General features: G+C 37.4%; 1 long non-coding RNA gene across 4 annotated transcripts; it reads right to left on the bottom strand.

The window, feature by feature from the left end:
* Window positions 1–1,018: 1,018 nt before the first annotated feature.
* LOC132632312 (uncharacterized) lies at window positions 1,019–4,938 on the bottom strand. 4 transcript variants are annotated; one of them, XR_009579310.1, is made up of 4 exons: window positions 4,408–4,938; window positions 3,885–3,941; window positions 3,051–3,123; window positions 1,019–2,129 (listed from the first exon to the last, which is right to left on the bottom strand). It is a non-coding gene; the product is annotated as an uncharacterized LOC132632312 (long non-coding RNA). The 4 variants fall into 4 exon arrangements; XR_009579309.1 differs by having other exon boundaries at window positions 3,051–3,941; XR_009579308.1 differs by having other exon boundaries at window positions 1,019–1,331; window positions 2,083–3,941.
* Window positions 4,939–15,332: the final 10,394 nt, after the last annotated feature.

Genomic DNA, 15,332 nt, shown 5'->3' on the forward strand with positions numbered 1-15,332 from the left:
AATTACTTTTTTATAGACGACATACTTCTCCAACCAGTTTGCGCGCGAAATCTCCAAATATGTGCTCCTTGTCTCTTCCCAATCGCATCAAAGAAAGCACGGGAACATACACTCAAACTATTAACGAAGACTTGTACAACTTTTTTCTCTTTCTTGAGCCTACAAAACAATAAAGATGGACAAAATCTTACTCCATAGTCAGTTCACTATTAATCTCGACCCAATTTTTTTTTTATGGGTGACGTGCTTCTTTAACCAGTTTGCGCGTGAAATCTTCAAATTTGGGCTCCTTGTCTATGCAAAATCGCATCAAAGAAAGCACGGGAACATACACCCAAATCATTAACGAAGACTTATACAACTTTTTCTCTTTCTTGAGCCTAAAAAATGATAAAGATGGACAAAATCTTACGCCATAATTAATTCACTATTAATCTCGGCCAAATTTCTTTTTTTATAGAGGACGTGCTTCTACAACCAGTTTGCGCCCGAAATTGCCGAATTTGTGCTTCTCGTCTATGCCCAATCACATCAGAAAAAGCATGGGAAAATACACCCAAAATATTAACGAAGACTTGTACAGCTCTTTTTGGCATAGGCTTTGGCTCTCTTACAATAATGGGAAAAGTTAATCTCTTATTTAATTTGCAAGCTTTGGTTCACAATTGCTGTTAGTTTTCTTTTCGTTGTTCTAATCCATATATGTGTCAAAGAGATTAACGTCAATATTATATAGCATACTGTTCGAAGGGTTGTGTCTGATTGTCTGTTAGGAGTACGACGCTTGGCTGGGATTTTTGCAGGTGCAATTTATTTTTGTACGGTAATTAGGTTTTTAAGCTAAGAAGGGTATTAAAGTAATTTAACTTTTTAAGTAAGGGGTTCATGTTTTTAATATAGTATAGATATAGATAGATAAATTGTCACAACCCGACTAGGGCCGCGACGGGTACCCGGAGCTAATCACCAAGCACCGCTCGTTTTCTCACTCGTCATAACCATTTTACATTTCTTTATCATTCATAATCTCATAATCATAAGACAACCATTTTTCATTTGACAACACAAATGATTTTATATACATATGCCCCTTAGGCCATCAAAATAACATATACAAATATAACATAGTAATCTTGTGAGACCATCTAACCCACACTGCGCGTCTACGAGCCTCTACTGACATATTATACATATAGATGGAACAAGACTCCGTCGTGCGCGAAATGCATAAAGGAACCAAAATAATAAACATAAGCACCTCCGAACAATGGAGTGCTCTCAATCAGCTGACAGCTACTAAGAATCTGGATCAAGCTCACCTCCCTGTCTACCTGTGGGCATGAACACAGCGTCCGAAGAAAATGGACGTCAGTACGAATATTGTACTGAGTATGAGAGACATAAACAGTAACAATATATCAATGAAATATGAAGGCATCAATGAGATAAGGAGGCATCAAGAAAGAGCAATCTGTACTGGCTATCAAGTATAACTGAAATAATGCATGCTGACTTACTCATAATCATTATCATGTCATGTATCTATACATATATAAGCTGCCCGTCCATATAGGTACGGTGTGATAATGTATAAGCTGCCCGTCCATGTAGGAGCGGTGTGATAATCATAGCCTGCGTCCAGGCCTCCCGCGTCCGGGGTATAAGCTGCCCACTATAGTGGTGTGCACATCTACGTGCCTGCCCGGCCGACTATAGCGCGGCGCGGTGTGATAAAATACATACATATATATAAAGCATGCATAAGAGCCCAATCAAAAGCCATAACTATATCGGAATGACGTAAGATCGGTGGCTTCCGACGTCATTATGGAACATTCATTGACATCCTGCCTCACCTTGAAGGAATTAGCATATAAGGTGAGTGTAAGCAATAAATAGCATCATTAACATCATAGGATCATCACAACATGAGTATTGGGATTTCTATACTTTACTCATTACCTTGTGCGGCTAATTATGGACATAGACTCATATTTTCCGGAACTTAAGGGAACTCATGGATAAAAAGAGAGTCAAGCTATAAGATTCATGCCATAGAAAGAAAGGACTAGCCTCACATACCTTGAACTCTATCTAATGTCCAACGTCTACTTCTCGAGCTCGCAGGTCTAAAATTAAGATAACATAGGCACAGTTAGATTATCCGCATCACTAACTAACCAATCCAAGTACGAATGAAACTTAACAAAATTCGGGCAGCATTTCCCCTGTAAACTTAACAATCCTCGAAATTCCAACTTAGCCAAACATCAATAAAAATACCAACAACAACAATACCAACAATTTCATATCAAACTAGAATTAAATCCATTCTTAAATTACTCGCAAAACAGCCCAATATACATTCGGATGCCAATGCTTGTATACACTTCTTTATTTCCGTATATCCATAATATAACAGCAACAACTACAACCAATCCCCCGATATTCTAGCCCACAAAACAGTCCATAAAGACCATAAAACAGTCCCGAAAATATCATCGCAAAACAGCCACAAATATTATACCAAACAGCTCCAAAATATAGTCACAAAATAGCCACGAAAATTACATAAAACAGCCCCAAAATATTGCCACAAAACAGCCACGAAAATTACATAAAACAGCCCCAAATATCGGCACAAAACAGCCCGGTATACGCTTTGTATACAATATATTTATACACTTTATTCTCCCAAATTCAGAACAACAACTTATTATCACGACCCAGCTAGGGACCGTGACGGGTACCCGGGGCTAGCCACCGAGCACCACTCGCTCTAATACTCATCTTACTCATTTAATGCTCTTTTACCAATTTTATACACTAATTGTAGGAAAATCATATTTTATATAGAAACATAAATACTTATATACATTTGCCTCTCGGCCATCAAAATAATATATATATATATATAATAACATCTTGTGAGACCATCTGACCTACACTGCGTATCTACGAGCCTCTACTGACATACTAAACATATAGACGGAACAAGACTCCGTCGTGCCCAAAATATGCATATATACCAAAAGAAGAATCATAAGCACCTCCGAACAATGGAGTGCTCTCAATCAGCTGACAGCTACTAAGGGTCTGGACCAAGCTCACCTCCCTGTCTACCTGTGGGCATGAACACAACGTCCAATGAAAACGGACGTCAGTACGAACATTGTACTGAGTATGAGAGGCATAAACAATGAAGAAAGACAGTGATAATATAATGTGAACATCAATATGAAACATCTGAATCTGAATGACAATCATAAAAAAAGTAATGCATGTTATCTTACTCATACTCATCATAATCTCATATATGCATAATATGCAAGCTGCCCGTCCATATCGGAACGGTGTGATAATCAATAACATTAGCCCGCGTCCAGGCCTCCCGCGTCCGGGGTACCATCTCATGCCGCCCACTAGTGGTGTCTGCCCATGCCAAAAGGTCATGGTGTATCCGTATAGCTGCCCGCCTTGGCGGTGACTGCCCGACCAACTAGGCGCGGTGTAATATGATCATGACATGCTCATCAAAAATACTTGTAATAATATGCTTATCATAATATGCTTATCATAGTACATGCATAAGACTCAAGATCAACTGTACTCTATCGGGGTGGCGTAAGGTCGTGATCCCCCGATTTCATTATGGAGCAATTATTGACATTCTGCCTCACCTTGAAGGAATTAGTACATAAGGTGAGTGTAAGCAATAAATAGCATCATTATCAATATGGCATCATCATATCATATCTCTTATCTTATATAGACATTTATGGACTTAGGCTTCTAGCTTTCCGGAAAATAGGAACTCATGAAGAGGAAAAGAACTCATGCTATAGGATTCATGCCATTAGAAAGAAAGGACTAGCCTCACATACCTTTGTCGTTTAGCTATGTTATCGTTCACTTGCCCTCCCCTAATGTCACGTCGTTACCTTCACGGGAGAATTTGTATTAACATTAGTTAATCGATTATATGAACGCGTCGTAAATTCTAGAGAAAATTGGGCAGCATTTTCCCTGTAAACTTGACAATCCTCGAAATTCCAACTTAGCCAAACATCAATAAAAATACCAACAACAATAATATCAACAATTTCATATCAAACTAGAATTAAATCCATTCTTACTTTACTTCCAAAACAACCCAATATACATCCGGATGCCAATGTTTGTACATACTTCTTTATTTTCGTATATCCATAATATAATAACAACAACAACTACAGCCAATTCCCCGATATTCCAATACACCAAACAATTTATAACAACCACCAAACAGTCCACATGGTAACAATAATAATTTATCCGATTTCCGGCATAATTTTTGTATTTCTTTCATCTAGCAATCTAGATACGACTTGAATAAATCAAATACGTCTAGGAGAGAAGATTTCTTACCTTATATGCCAAGAAATACTTTTCTTCCACCTTCTCTTTGAAAAACAATTCTCTGATTTGCTAGGATTCGGAGGAAACCGATGTTATAAACGTAAAGTCGACGGAGGAGGATAACTATACATGGTCTTGGAGCAACTCTCCCCTAGGCCAAATTCCCCATTTTCACGTTGAACCAATGGCTTGAAAATACCATGGTTGGTGCCCTTTTATTAGCTATACATGGAAATGTTAATCTTCTTGGATGCTATGGTTCTACACAACTAATAAACATATATAGCAACATACGGTGGTGCTAGATATCTAGAGAACCTTAATGTTTAAGAACTAATATATCAGATGTGTATATATATATTTATATCCTAGCACAAAAGGAATGCAACAAATATAAACATATGTTGGATACGGTGGTGATTATTTCTATGTAAAGAAATGGTGTCCCACGTGTCTTAATAGAAAGTATATCTTATCTCTTTGTCACCACTTTATGTTGGAAGACGTTCCTTGGTAATAATGATCTTAGCAAAATGACAAAATATCATAAGTAATATTGTCAAATAGAAAGACTTCAACCTTATTCAAATATATATAAAAAATATCTTATAACAATTGACACGTAAATATGGAGATATCTAGAAGAGTATATCGTGTCTAATTTTCCAATCTCATATAAGGAGTACAAATTTTTGTACCATAAATTTTTAAAACGGTAAAAAGATAATTTCTTTTCTTATGAGAAAATAATCTCTATCTTTACAATAAAGGAAAAATCACATTTATAAACTTCCTCATATAAGGTTTATAATTTAAATCATATCTAGAAGTAGTAATTTTAATAACTTTATAAAATCATATCTATCAAACTTTCTACTAAAATATTTCACCTAAGAGAAAAATACGGGATGTTATAGCTTGGACCGTATCTCACTCAAATAAATTTTAAACCTCGACGAAACTTATTTTCTTCTATTTGTTTAACTTCTGATATTTAGAACACATCTGTACCATCAATCTAACCACCTATAACCTTGGGGGATAACCTCATGTCCATTACTAATATCATTTAACTCGTACACTTTCCAACGCATGAGAACACGGGATGTAACACTTATCAACAACATCAACAACAATATCAACAATTATTATACATCATAACTCAGCTAATTCCATCCCTTTAATCCACCTAAAACAACCCCTTAATCCATAAATTCCAACAAAACAACAAACGAGCTTATAATGTTGTTTTCTCCGTTCTAATCCGTTAAAACTCTAAATAAACTTGTTAACAATGAAAAATGGACCTTAATCTTACCTTAAGTATGCAGCAACCACTTCCACCCTCTTCTTATTGGTTGATTTTTAGCTCAAATTGAAGGCAACGCGACGTACAACACTTTTCTCTTCATGAACTTCGCGATTCGGGACTTAGATTGTGGTCAAAATTTGGTTTCTCTCTCTACCTCTCCTCTCTCTCTCTCTCTCTCTATCTATCTCTGAAAATTCTGGAAATTTTGGTCTGAAAAATGAAGGAGAAAGCTGAAAATTTTCATTAAATATCATGGGTAATTAGCCTGACCCGAGTTGGAATTGGGTTGGGCCGAATTCACTGTTCATCTCGACCTTTCTGCCTTAAAATGTCCATATCTCCTTATCCCGATGTCATATGCAGACCCACGACCTATGGTTGGAAAGCTATTTTAATTATCTACAACTTTCATTCTGGGAGTTTTTCCAAATTCCCAAATTCTGATAGGGTTATGACCTCCCGAAGTCAAATCACCCGAAAACGTATATTAAAAATATTATTTTGGAGGGCTTTCACTTTGATTTGGCTCAAGGGTCCTTCTTGGGTTGTGTTTAACTTCGCATATATTATTCATATAACTTGTAATATGTCCTAAAAAAAAAATCTCAACATGTGAACCCCACCTCAGCTTATGAATAATCCAACGTACGAAAATACGGGATATAACATAAATATACATATAAATATAAATAGATAAGAAGAATGTGAATAACCCATCTTAAGTGAGCCTATAGTTATAAGAAGAATGAGAAGTAGAGTGCTTGAGATTGAAGAAGTAAACAAGACAACAATGATAGACACTGCTCCACTATGTTTGAGTGTCCCACGTCGGTTCTCGGATTAGTATTTGGTGTTTCTGTATAGTTTTAGGTAGTGATAAGTCAATTTTTGTGATTAAGTTGGACATAATATCTTTATCATACTATGCTGATGGATGACAATTAGAAAATCGAAAACTGAAAAGCATAACTAAAATTTGATATAGTTGGACCAAACAGACCGGTCAATACCCATAATTTTCATCCGTTTTCTTGCTATCATTCATATGCATTTCTAATAAAATTTTCAGTCACAAATTTTTATGAATTTTAAATAAGTAATATCTAATCTCCCAATTAACTTTAGATGAATTAAGAAGAACAGTTCGGTGCAATAATAATTTTGCAAGCTACATGTAGGTAATAAATAAGGGAAAAGGACATAAAGGGCCATCCGGCCCAACTATTCCCCCCGGATGGCCCATGTTTCTACAACCCAAAGTGTAGCCAGCGCGACCTTTTGTGGAGGCTAAAGTCCGCTGCCAAAAAAAAAATAAGAGGACTAGTTGTGGCAAATTTAGTTGCCACTAAAGATCTTTTTTTTTTTCGTAAAAGCCACTAAAGATCAACTATGTATAGAAAATGTACCATACGTATAAAAAAAGTATCATTGTTGTATAGAATATGTATCCCTACCGTATATCTACAAAAAATGTATCATAGGTTCGTATCATTGTTATGTAAATTGTGTATAATATATGTATCATCAACGTATACGCACTAATCATGCATATATTATACATTGTTTATACACTAATGATTCACATATTATACATACTCCATACATAAGTATAGAAAATGTATCATTGTTGTATAATTTATGTATAAACTGTATCATTCTTGTATAGAAAGTGTATCATACGTCTAGACAATGTATCATACATGTACAATATATAAACTGTATCATTCTTGTATAGAAAGTATATCATATGCATAAAAAATATGTCATACATAGACGTATAGAAACCGTATCATTGTTGTATAAAATATGTATCACTACTGTATGTGTATAGAAAATGTATCATACGTATAGAAACTGTATCATTATTGTATAACATGTGTATAATAAATGTATAATTCACGTATAATTATGTAAAATAAATGTATAATAAACGTATAATTTATGTTTAATAAATGTATAATTAATGTATACTTACTAATTTTATTAGTTTGTAGTTGATATATTTTAGCTTGTTAGGTTTTTGATGATGATTAATTTAGTATAAAAAATGTATAATTGTTGTATAGAATATCTATCCCTACTGTGTATGTATAGAAAATGTATCATAAGTATTATTATATATGTTGTAACACCTCGTAACTTCGGACGAAAGTTTGACTCATAAGATGATAATATAATGGAACCAATATGAGGATTATAGGAAGTGTTTTGAAAACCAATTAAGTCATAAGAAATGTCTTTGGGCAAAGCAAAGTTGAAAACCACTCTACGGAGCATGTTTGCAAGAGAGTTTATGGAAGGTCATACTTCCAACGATTATAACCCCATTATTAATTTGGAATTTGGAAAAACATCCGTGATTAAAGTTGTAGCCCTTTGAAATAGCTTTCCAACGGTATATTATGGAGGTCAAACGGACATCTTTGCAAAGAGTTATGCCCATTTTACTGAAGCCTGTCTTCGCTGGAAAATGGGTGACTTCGACGGGAAGATCGACGTTTCGTCGATCTGATCGACGGTTCGTCGATCTGATCGACGATTCGTCCTTTGAACCGTCGATTGTGCATTGTTCACTGGAAATTTGACCAATTCGACGGAGCAGATCGACGCTCCGTCGATCTGATCGACGGTTCGTCGTTTGAACCGTCGTTTGGTCCGTTAAGTACGTTTTCGGGTCAAAAGTCGGGTTTACGCGTTTTAAGCTATATTTAGGACTTGGGGTTATTTCCCCAGCCTCCCCATTCACGAAAATACTCTCTAAACTCATAGAGAACAAGTCCCAAATCTCAAGATCTTCCAAGGTAAGTTTCTATCATGATTCTAGATTGAATCCAAGTCCCTAATCCCGTTCTAACTTGAGTAAACCCTTCTAATCTATAGAGTTATGATTGGAACATTATAGTTGGAGGTGAAAACCCTAGAACCCGAACTCAAGAGGATTGGACTTCGAAAAGGTAATGTTTCTACTCTCTGAACATTTATAGTTGTGAATTGATGAGTTCTAGGGAGAATAGTAAATGGGTTTGATAAAGAGGATTATATGAACAATGCTAGAGTTTTGGATTGTTGACTTGGGATTGTTGTATTCATATGGGTGATGAAGGATGATGTTAGTTACATCTAATTAAGATTGTAGAATCACCTAGAAGTAATAGAATGGGAATTGGGTGAAGAAATCACCATTAATGAAGGTTGTGGAGCTTCATGCCCACCAAGTGTTTGATAAAATGCTTAGATGAACAAAATATGGATATGATTGCTAATATAGAATCCCTATGACTTGTATTGCTATAGATTGAAGTTGAAGGGGTTGAAGTACATTGTGATACGCTCAAAGGCGGAGGTTAAGGTAAGTAGAACTTCCATCCACATGTGGGAATCTCTACATTCTTCCCCATGATCCGTTTCGTAAAATCCATGAAGTTCAAATCCTAGGGCATTAAACCCAACATATTGGTAGCCCGTAATTATGTATGTATGTACATGAATTTTGTATCTATGTTCGTCATTGTATTCCTAATCTTCCATTACGGATATTAGGAATCCTAGCTAAATCCATGAATCATGAATTCTTCCTCATGTGTTCTCATTATGTTTATATGAAACTTTATGATTTCATCCAGCAAGTTACAAGCATGTTTTCAAGACAAGTATATATATATGATTTCGAACTATTGTTATTACTCATGAACCAAAAACATGTTTTGCAAGACTATGACAAGTTATCTTATGAAACTATACAAACAAGTTATGATTCATGAAAACCATGTACAAGCAAGTTATGATTCATGAACACTATGTACAAGCAAGTTATGATTCATGAACACTATGTACAAGCAAGTTATGATTCATGATATACCATGGGCAGAAAGTGCCACTATTTTACATGTTCATGTTTTGGGAGTTGCATTAATTACCGAGGAGGGCTTCAGATAGCCTGAAACTACGTAGCCACCGTAGGATGAGGATCGCTCCACCCATGTCCCGGACGATCTCTCATAATGACTGGATCCTTTCATATTTTAGCAAATCTCATGTTCCCTGGCAAGGACTGAGTGTTCTGCTGGCGGGACGCAAGCACCAGACCATGGATCGGTTATAAGTTATTGCTCTCCCTACTTATCATGTTTTTACTAATGTTATATATATACATATGTACTCATGCTCATGTTCATGTCCAAGTTTTTCAGTTTCAGTTCTCATCATGTTATTCCATGTCCCATGTTATTTCTTTCAGTTGCTATACATACTAGTACATTCAATGTGCTGACGTCCCCTTTTTATTGCCCGGGGGCCTGCATTTCACAATGCAGGTACGAACTTACAGGACGACGCCTCTGCTCATTAGGATCTGCACGTATCAGCTTATTGGTGAGCCCCATCTCATTCGGGGTTTAGTTAATTTTTGTTTATGATTAGTTATGCATCTGAGGTATGCTGGGGGCCTTGTCCCAGTAAGTATGTTTTCCAGACAGACTCATGATAGAGGTTTCATAGACTAGACAAGTCAGTTATGTCATGTCAAACATTTGTAGTCGTATAACCATTTTGGTTCACTCATGTTTAATCAAGTATTTTATTTAGTATTGTGACTTACCATGTTTTATAAAGGCTCATCATGCATTCACGTTATATTCCGCTTATGTTATGTATTATGCTGATTCAGCAAGCCATGTGGTTCGCTCGGTCACATGCAGTCAGGCACCGAGTGTCGTGTTACGTCTAGGCCATGGTTCGGGGCGTGACAAAGCTTGGTATCAGAGCCTAGGTTCAAGAGTCTTTAGGGAGTCTATGAAACCGTGTCAAGTGGGGTCACTTTTATATGTGTGAGGGCCCCATACATATAAACAGTTGACCACCAAGACATTCAGGATTTGTCTCATTTCTTTCTACTCTAGATCGTGCCATGAAGCTTAGAGCAATAAGTAGCTTCTCTTCCTCTCGAATTACGTACGTTTCGAATGCGCAAGAGATGAACAGGTAATTCAAGGTCCAAGTAAGCATGTTTACCCATAGGGAGTACAATTCTGCAGTACTTGCTGGTAACGAATGAGACTTCAAGTGCTATTGAAAGTGGAATACAATGTAAGTTGCCCGAGAATGGGTGTAGTGGAATGAATAGTATGTTGAATGATAATGATGTTCTTGAGAAAGGAGAATGGGATACCACAGGAAGAGGATATTAGAGAAATTAGAAAAGGAGCTAAGTCTACAGGGAAAAGGTAAATCATGGAGGATCTCAAGGAGGTGGTGGCAGACAGTTTTCTACCGGAGGTCATCAGGACCCACTCCATCTGCAGTTAAAGATTGAAAGGGAAAATAAACAGGAAAGTGTAACAGGTACAATTTGAGTTGGACATATGAGGTAAGTTCATCATTTTTATACTGCTGTTGAAATTGGGAGCCCTGTGTGGCTATGATATGATATGATATATATGTATATATATGTTGGCCTTGTGAGGCATTGTTGGTATTTCCTGCGTGCAGGTTTTTGGGATAGTAAGAAATACAGATGAAACTCTGCCAAAATTTTTCTAGAAATAGAAGGAGAATGAGATATAAGTTCGTAATATGTCTGGAAAAGCCATATCAACAGTAATGATAAGATTTGACTAAGTTACGAGTACGACTGACTTTGAGAAATATGATTTGATTTCCCATTCAGATGAACACCTCAAGTGGGTGACAGTTCGGATACATCCGAATGTGTGTTAGAAACCAAGGGCTTAAGTTAAGTTCAGAGTAGAATGATTAGTGGAAGAAGAAATCAGCTAAGCCGTAAGAGAGCAAACCACAGAAGAATAGCCTTTAAGAGTTGTCAAAAGGGGTTGACCTAAGATTTACAATGTGAGCAGAGTAAAGTCATTAAGATGGGGTATGCCAGTTATGAATACAGTAGCAACCGTTCATGTAAATAAATTTAGTTTTTCCCCATGAGAAATTGCTCAAATGGGAGTCGAAAGATTCATCAATGTTGTAGAGTACAAAGGAGTTACAGAAGATAAGGAATGTTAATTGGATCCCATCAAAGGAGAAGAGTTTGTAAGTATAAGACGTTAGCCTTGGTCTAAGAGGGAGATGCATAAATCTCCAGTAAGTCCAGTGAGATAATTGGAGACCCAAAGGGTTAGTATGAGATATGAAGAACCTTAATTCAGTTAGGTTGGCATAATGAGATAGCCTCCATAGGGAATATGCCTAACCCGAAATGAGTAGAATGATCGTCAAACGAATCGTGTCAAGTTCAATTACTATCAATTAGGCGATCATAGAAAAGCTATAAGATCATGCCCAGTTATGTGTCACAAAGGTAGTGTCATTGCATGAGACTCTAATCTTTAGGGTGCTAGTCATAGACTTAGCGCACAACAGTACTATGAGTATTTTAGGAAGTATCTAAAATCAAGTATGGGAAGTATGGCTCATGATTTAGACAGACAAGAGAACTATGGTGAAAGAATTTCACCGCTTATCCAAGCTAGGAATTCGACTTTCAGGCTCCGAGGTAGGTGGAGTTGTTGCCCAGAAAATGGCTTATTCCTCCTTAGTCATCGAAGTTAGAGAGAAGCAGTTTGGTGATTCCTACTTGCTGCAGATGAAAGAAGGGATTCATGAATAGAAAGCCTTAGCTTTTGAACAAGGGGGAGATAATTTTACCTTGAGATATCGAGGCAGATTATGCGTTCCAGATGTAGATGGGATCAGAGAGCGAATCATGTCAGAAGCTCATAACTCTAGGTATTCCATTTACCCAAGCTCCACTAAGATGTACCATGATCTCAAGGAGATTTACTGGTGGAACGATATGAAGAAGAATGTAGCAGATTTTGTAGCTAAGTACCTGAACTGTCAGCAGGTGAAAGCCGAACATCAGAGGCCTGGTGGTCTGGCTCAGAATATTGATATTCCTGTCTGGAAATGGGAAATGATCAATATGGATTTTGTATCAGGTTTACCTCGTTCAGCTAAGAGACATGACTCCATTTGGGTGATCGTTGACCGACTTACTAAGTCAGCACACTTTTTGCCAGTCAAGACCACATATTCAGCAGAAGATTATGCCAAACTGTATGTTAATGAGATTGTCAGGATGCATGGGACACCAGTGTCCATTATTTCAGATCGTGGTGCTCAGTTTACAGCGAGCTTCTGGAAATCCTTCCAGAAAGGATTGGGTACCAAGGTAAACCTCAGCACGACTTTTCATCCACAAACAGATGGCCAGGCAGAGCGTACTATTCAGACTCTGGAGGATATGTTGCGAGCATGTGTCTTGGATTTCAAAGGTAATTGGGATGATCACTTACCACTCATTGAGTTTTCTTATAATAATAGTTATCATGCTAGTATTGGGATGGCACCATTTGAGGCCCTGTATGGGCGAAGATGCAGATCACCAATTGGTTGGTTCGAAGTAGGTGAAGCAGAATTGTTAGGGCCAGATTTGGTTTATCAAGCTATGGAGAAAGTCAAATTAATACAGGAGCGGTTGAAAACAGCTCAGAGCCGCCAGAAGTCTTATACAGATGTGAGACGTAGGGACTTAGAGTTTTCAGTCGACGATTGGGTGTTCCTTAAAGTCTCACCTATGAAGGGTGTTATGCGATTTGGCAAGAAGGGGAAGCTTAGTCCCAGATATATTGGACCTTACAGAATTCTACGAAAGGTTGGTCTAGTAGCTTATGAACTTGAGTTGCCACAAGAGTTAGCTGTTGTTCATCCAGTGTTTCATGTATCCATGTTGAAGAAGTGTGTGGGAGACCCTTCGTTGGTTGTTCCTGCTGATGCTATAATAGTTAAGGATGACCTCACCTATGAGGAGATCCCTGTAGCCATTCTTGATCGTCAAGTTCGCAAGTTGAGAACTAAGGAAGTAGCCTCAGTGAAAGTCCTGTGGAGGAGTCAGAAAGTTGAGGAAGCTACATGGGAAGCCGAGGAGGATATGAAATCCAGGTACCCGCACTTGTTTCAGCCTGCAGAAGAGATTTATGATGAAGCACCAAGATTTTGAGGTATGGAAGCTTTCTTTTCATGTTTTTGGTCGTGTGTGGCCAATTTATAATGCTATTGTGATGTAGCCCTGTGAGGCAATGATATTATGGGTTTTTGTGACAGGTTGGTAGTGCCTTATTACAGGGGAAACTCTAGCGAAATTTTTGTAGAATCCCGAATGGTTATCATTCGAGGACGAATGATCCCAAGGGGGAGATATTGTAACACCTCGTAACTTCGGACGAAAGTTTGACTCATAAGATGATAATATAATGGAACCAATATGAGGATTATAGGAAGTGTTTTGAAAACCAATTAAGTCATAAGAAATGTCTTTGGGCAAAGCAAAGTTGAAAACCACTCTACGGAGCATGTTTGCAAGAGAGTTTATGGAAGGTCATACTTCCAAAGATTATAACCCCATTATTAATTTGGAATTTGGGAAAACATCCTTGATTAAAGTTGTAGCCCTTTGAAATAGCTTTCCAACGGTATATTATGGAGGTCAAACGGACATCTTTGCAAAGAGTTATGCCCATTTTACTGAAGCCTGTCTTCGCTGGAAAATGGGTGACTTCGACGGGAAGATCGACGTTTCGTCGATCTGATCGACGGTTCGTCGATCTGATCGACGGTTCGTCCTTTGAACCATCGATTGTGCATTGTTCACTGGAAATTTGACCAATTCGACGGAGCAGATCGACGCTCCGTCGATCTGATCGACGGTTCGTCGTTTGAACCGTCGTTTGGTCCGTTAAGTACGTTTTCGGGTCAAAAGTCGGGTTTACGCGTTTTAAGCTATATTTAGGACTTGGGGTTATTTCCCTAGCCTCCCCATTCACGAAAATACTCTCTAAACTCATAGAGAACAAGTCCCAAATCTCAAGATCTTCCAAGGTAAGTTTCTATCATGATTCTAGATTGAATCCAAGTCCCTAATCCCGTTCTAACTTGAGTAAACCCTTCTAATCTATAGAGTTATGATTGGAACATTATAGTTGGAGGTGAAAACCCTAGAACCCGAACTCAAGAGGATTGGACTTCGAAAAGGTAATGTTTCTACTCTCTGAACATTTATAGTTGTGAATTGATGAGTTCTTGGGAGAATAGTAAATGGGTTTGATAAAGAGGATTATATGAACAATGCTAGAGTTTTGGATTGTTGACTTGGGATTGTTGTATTCATATGGGTGATGAAGGATGATGTTAGTTACATCTAATTAAGATTGTAGAATCACCTAGAAGTAATAGAATGGGAATTGGGTGAAGAAATCACCATTAATGAAGGTTGTGGAGCTTCATGCCCACCAAGTGTTTGATAAAATGCTTAGATGAACAAAATATGGATATGATTGCTAATATAGAATCCCTATGACTTGTATTGCTATAGACTGAAGTTGAAGGGGTTGAAGTACATTGTGATACGCTCAAAGGCGGAGGTTAAGGTAAGTAGAACTTCCATCCACATGTGGGAATCTCTACATTCTTCCCCATGATCCGTTTCGTAAAATCCATGAAGTTCAAATCCTAGGGCATTAAACCCAACATATTGGTAGCCCGTAATTATGTATGTATGTACATGAATTTTGTATCTATGTTCGTCATTGTATTCCTAATCTTCCATTACGGA

Source organism: Lycium barbarum, chromosome 3 (assembly GCF_019175385.1).
Source record: "Lycium barbarum isolate Lr01 chromosome 3, ASM1917538v2, whole genome shotgun sequence".
Taxonomy (NCBI): Eukaryota; Viridiplantae; Streptophyta; class Magnoliopsida; order Solanales; family Solanaceae; genus Lycium; species Lycium barbarum.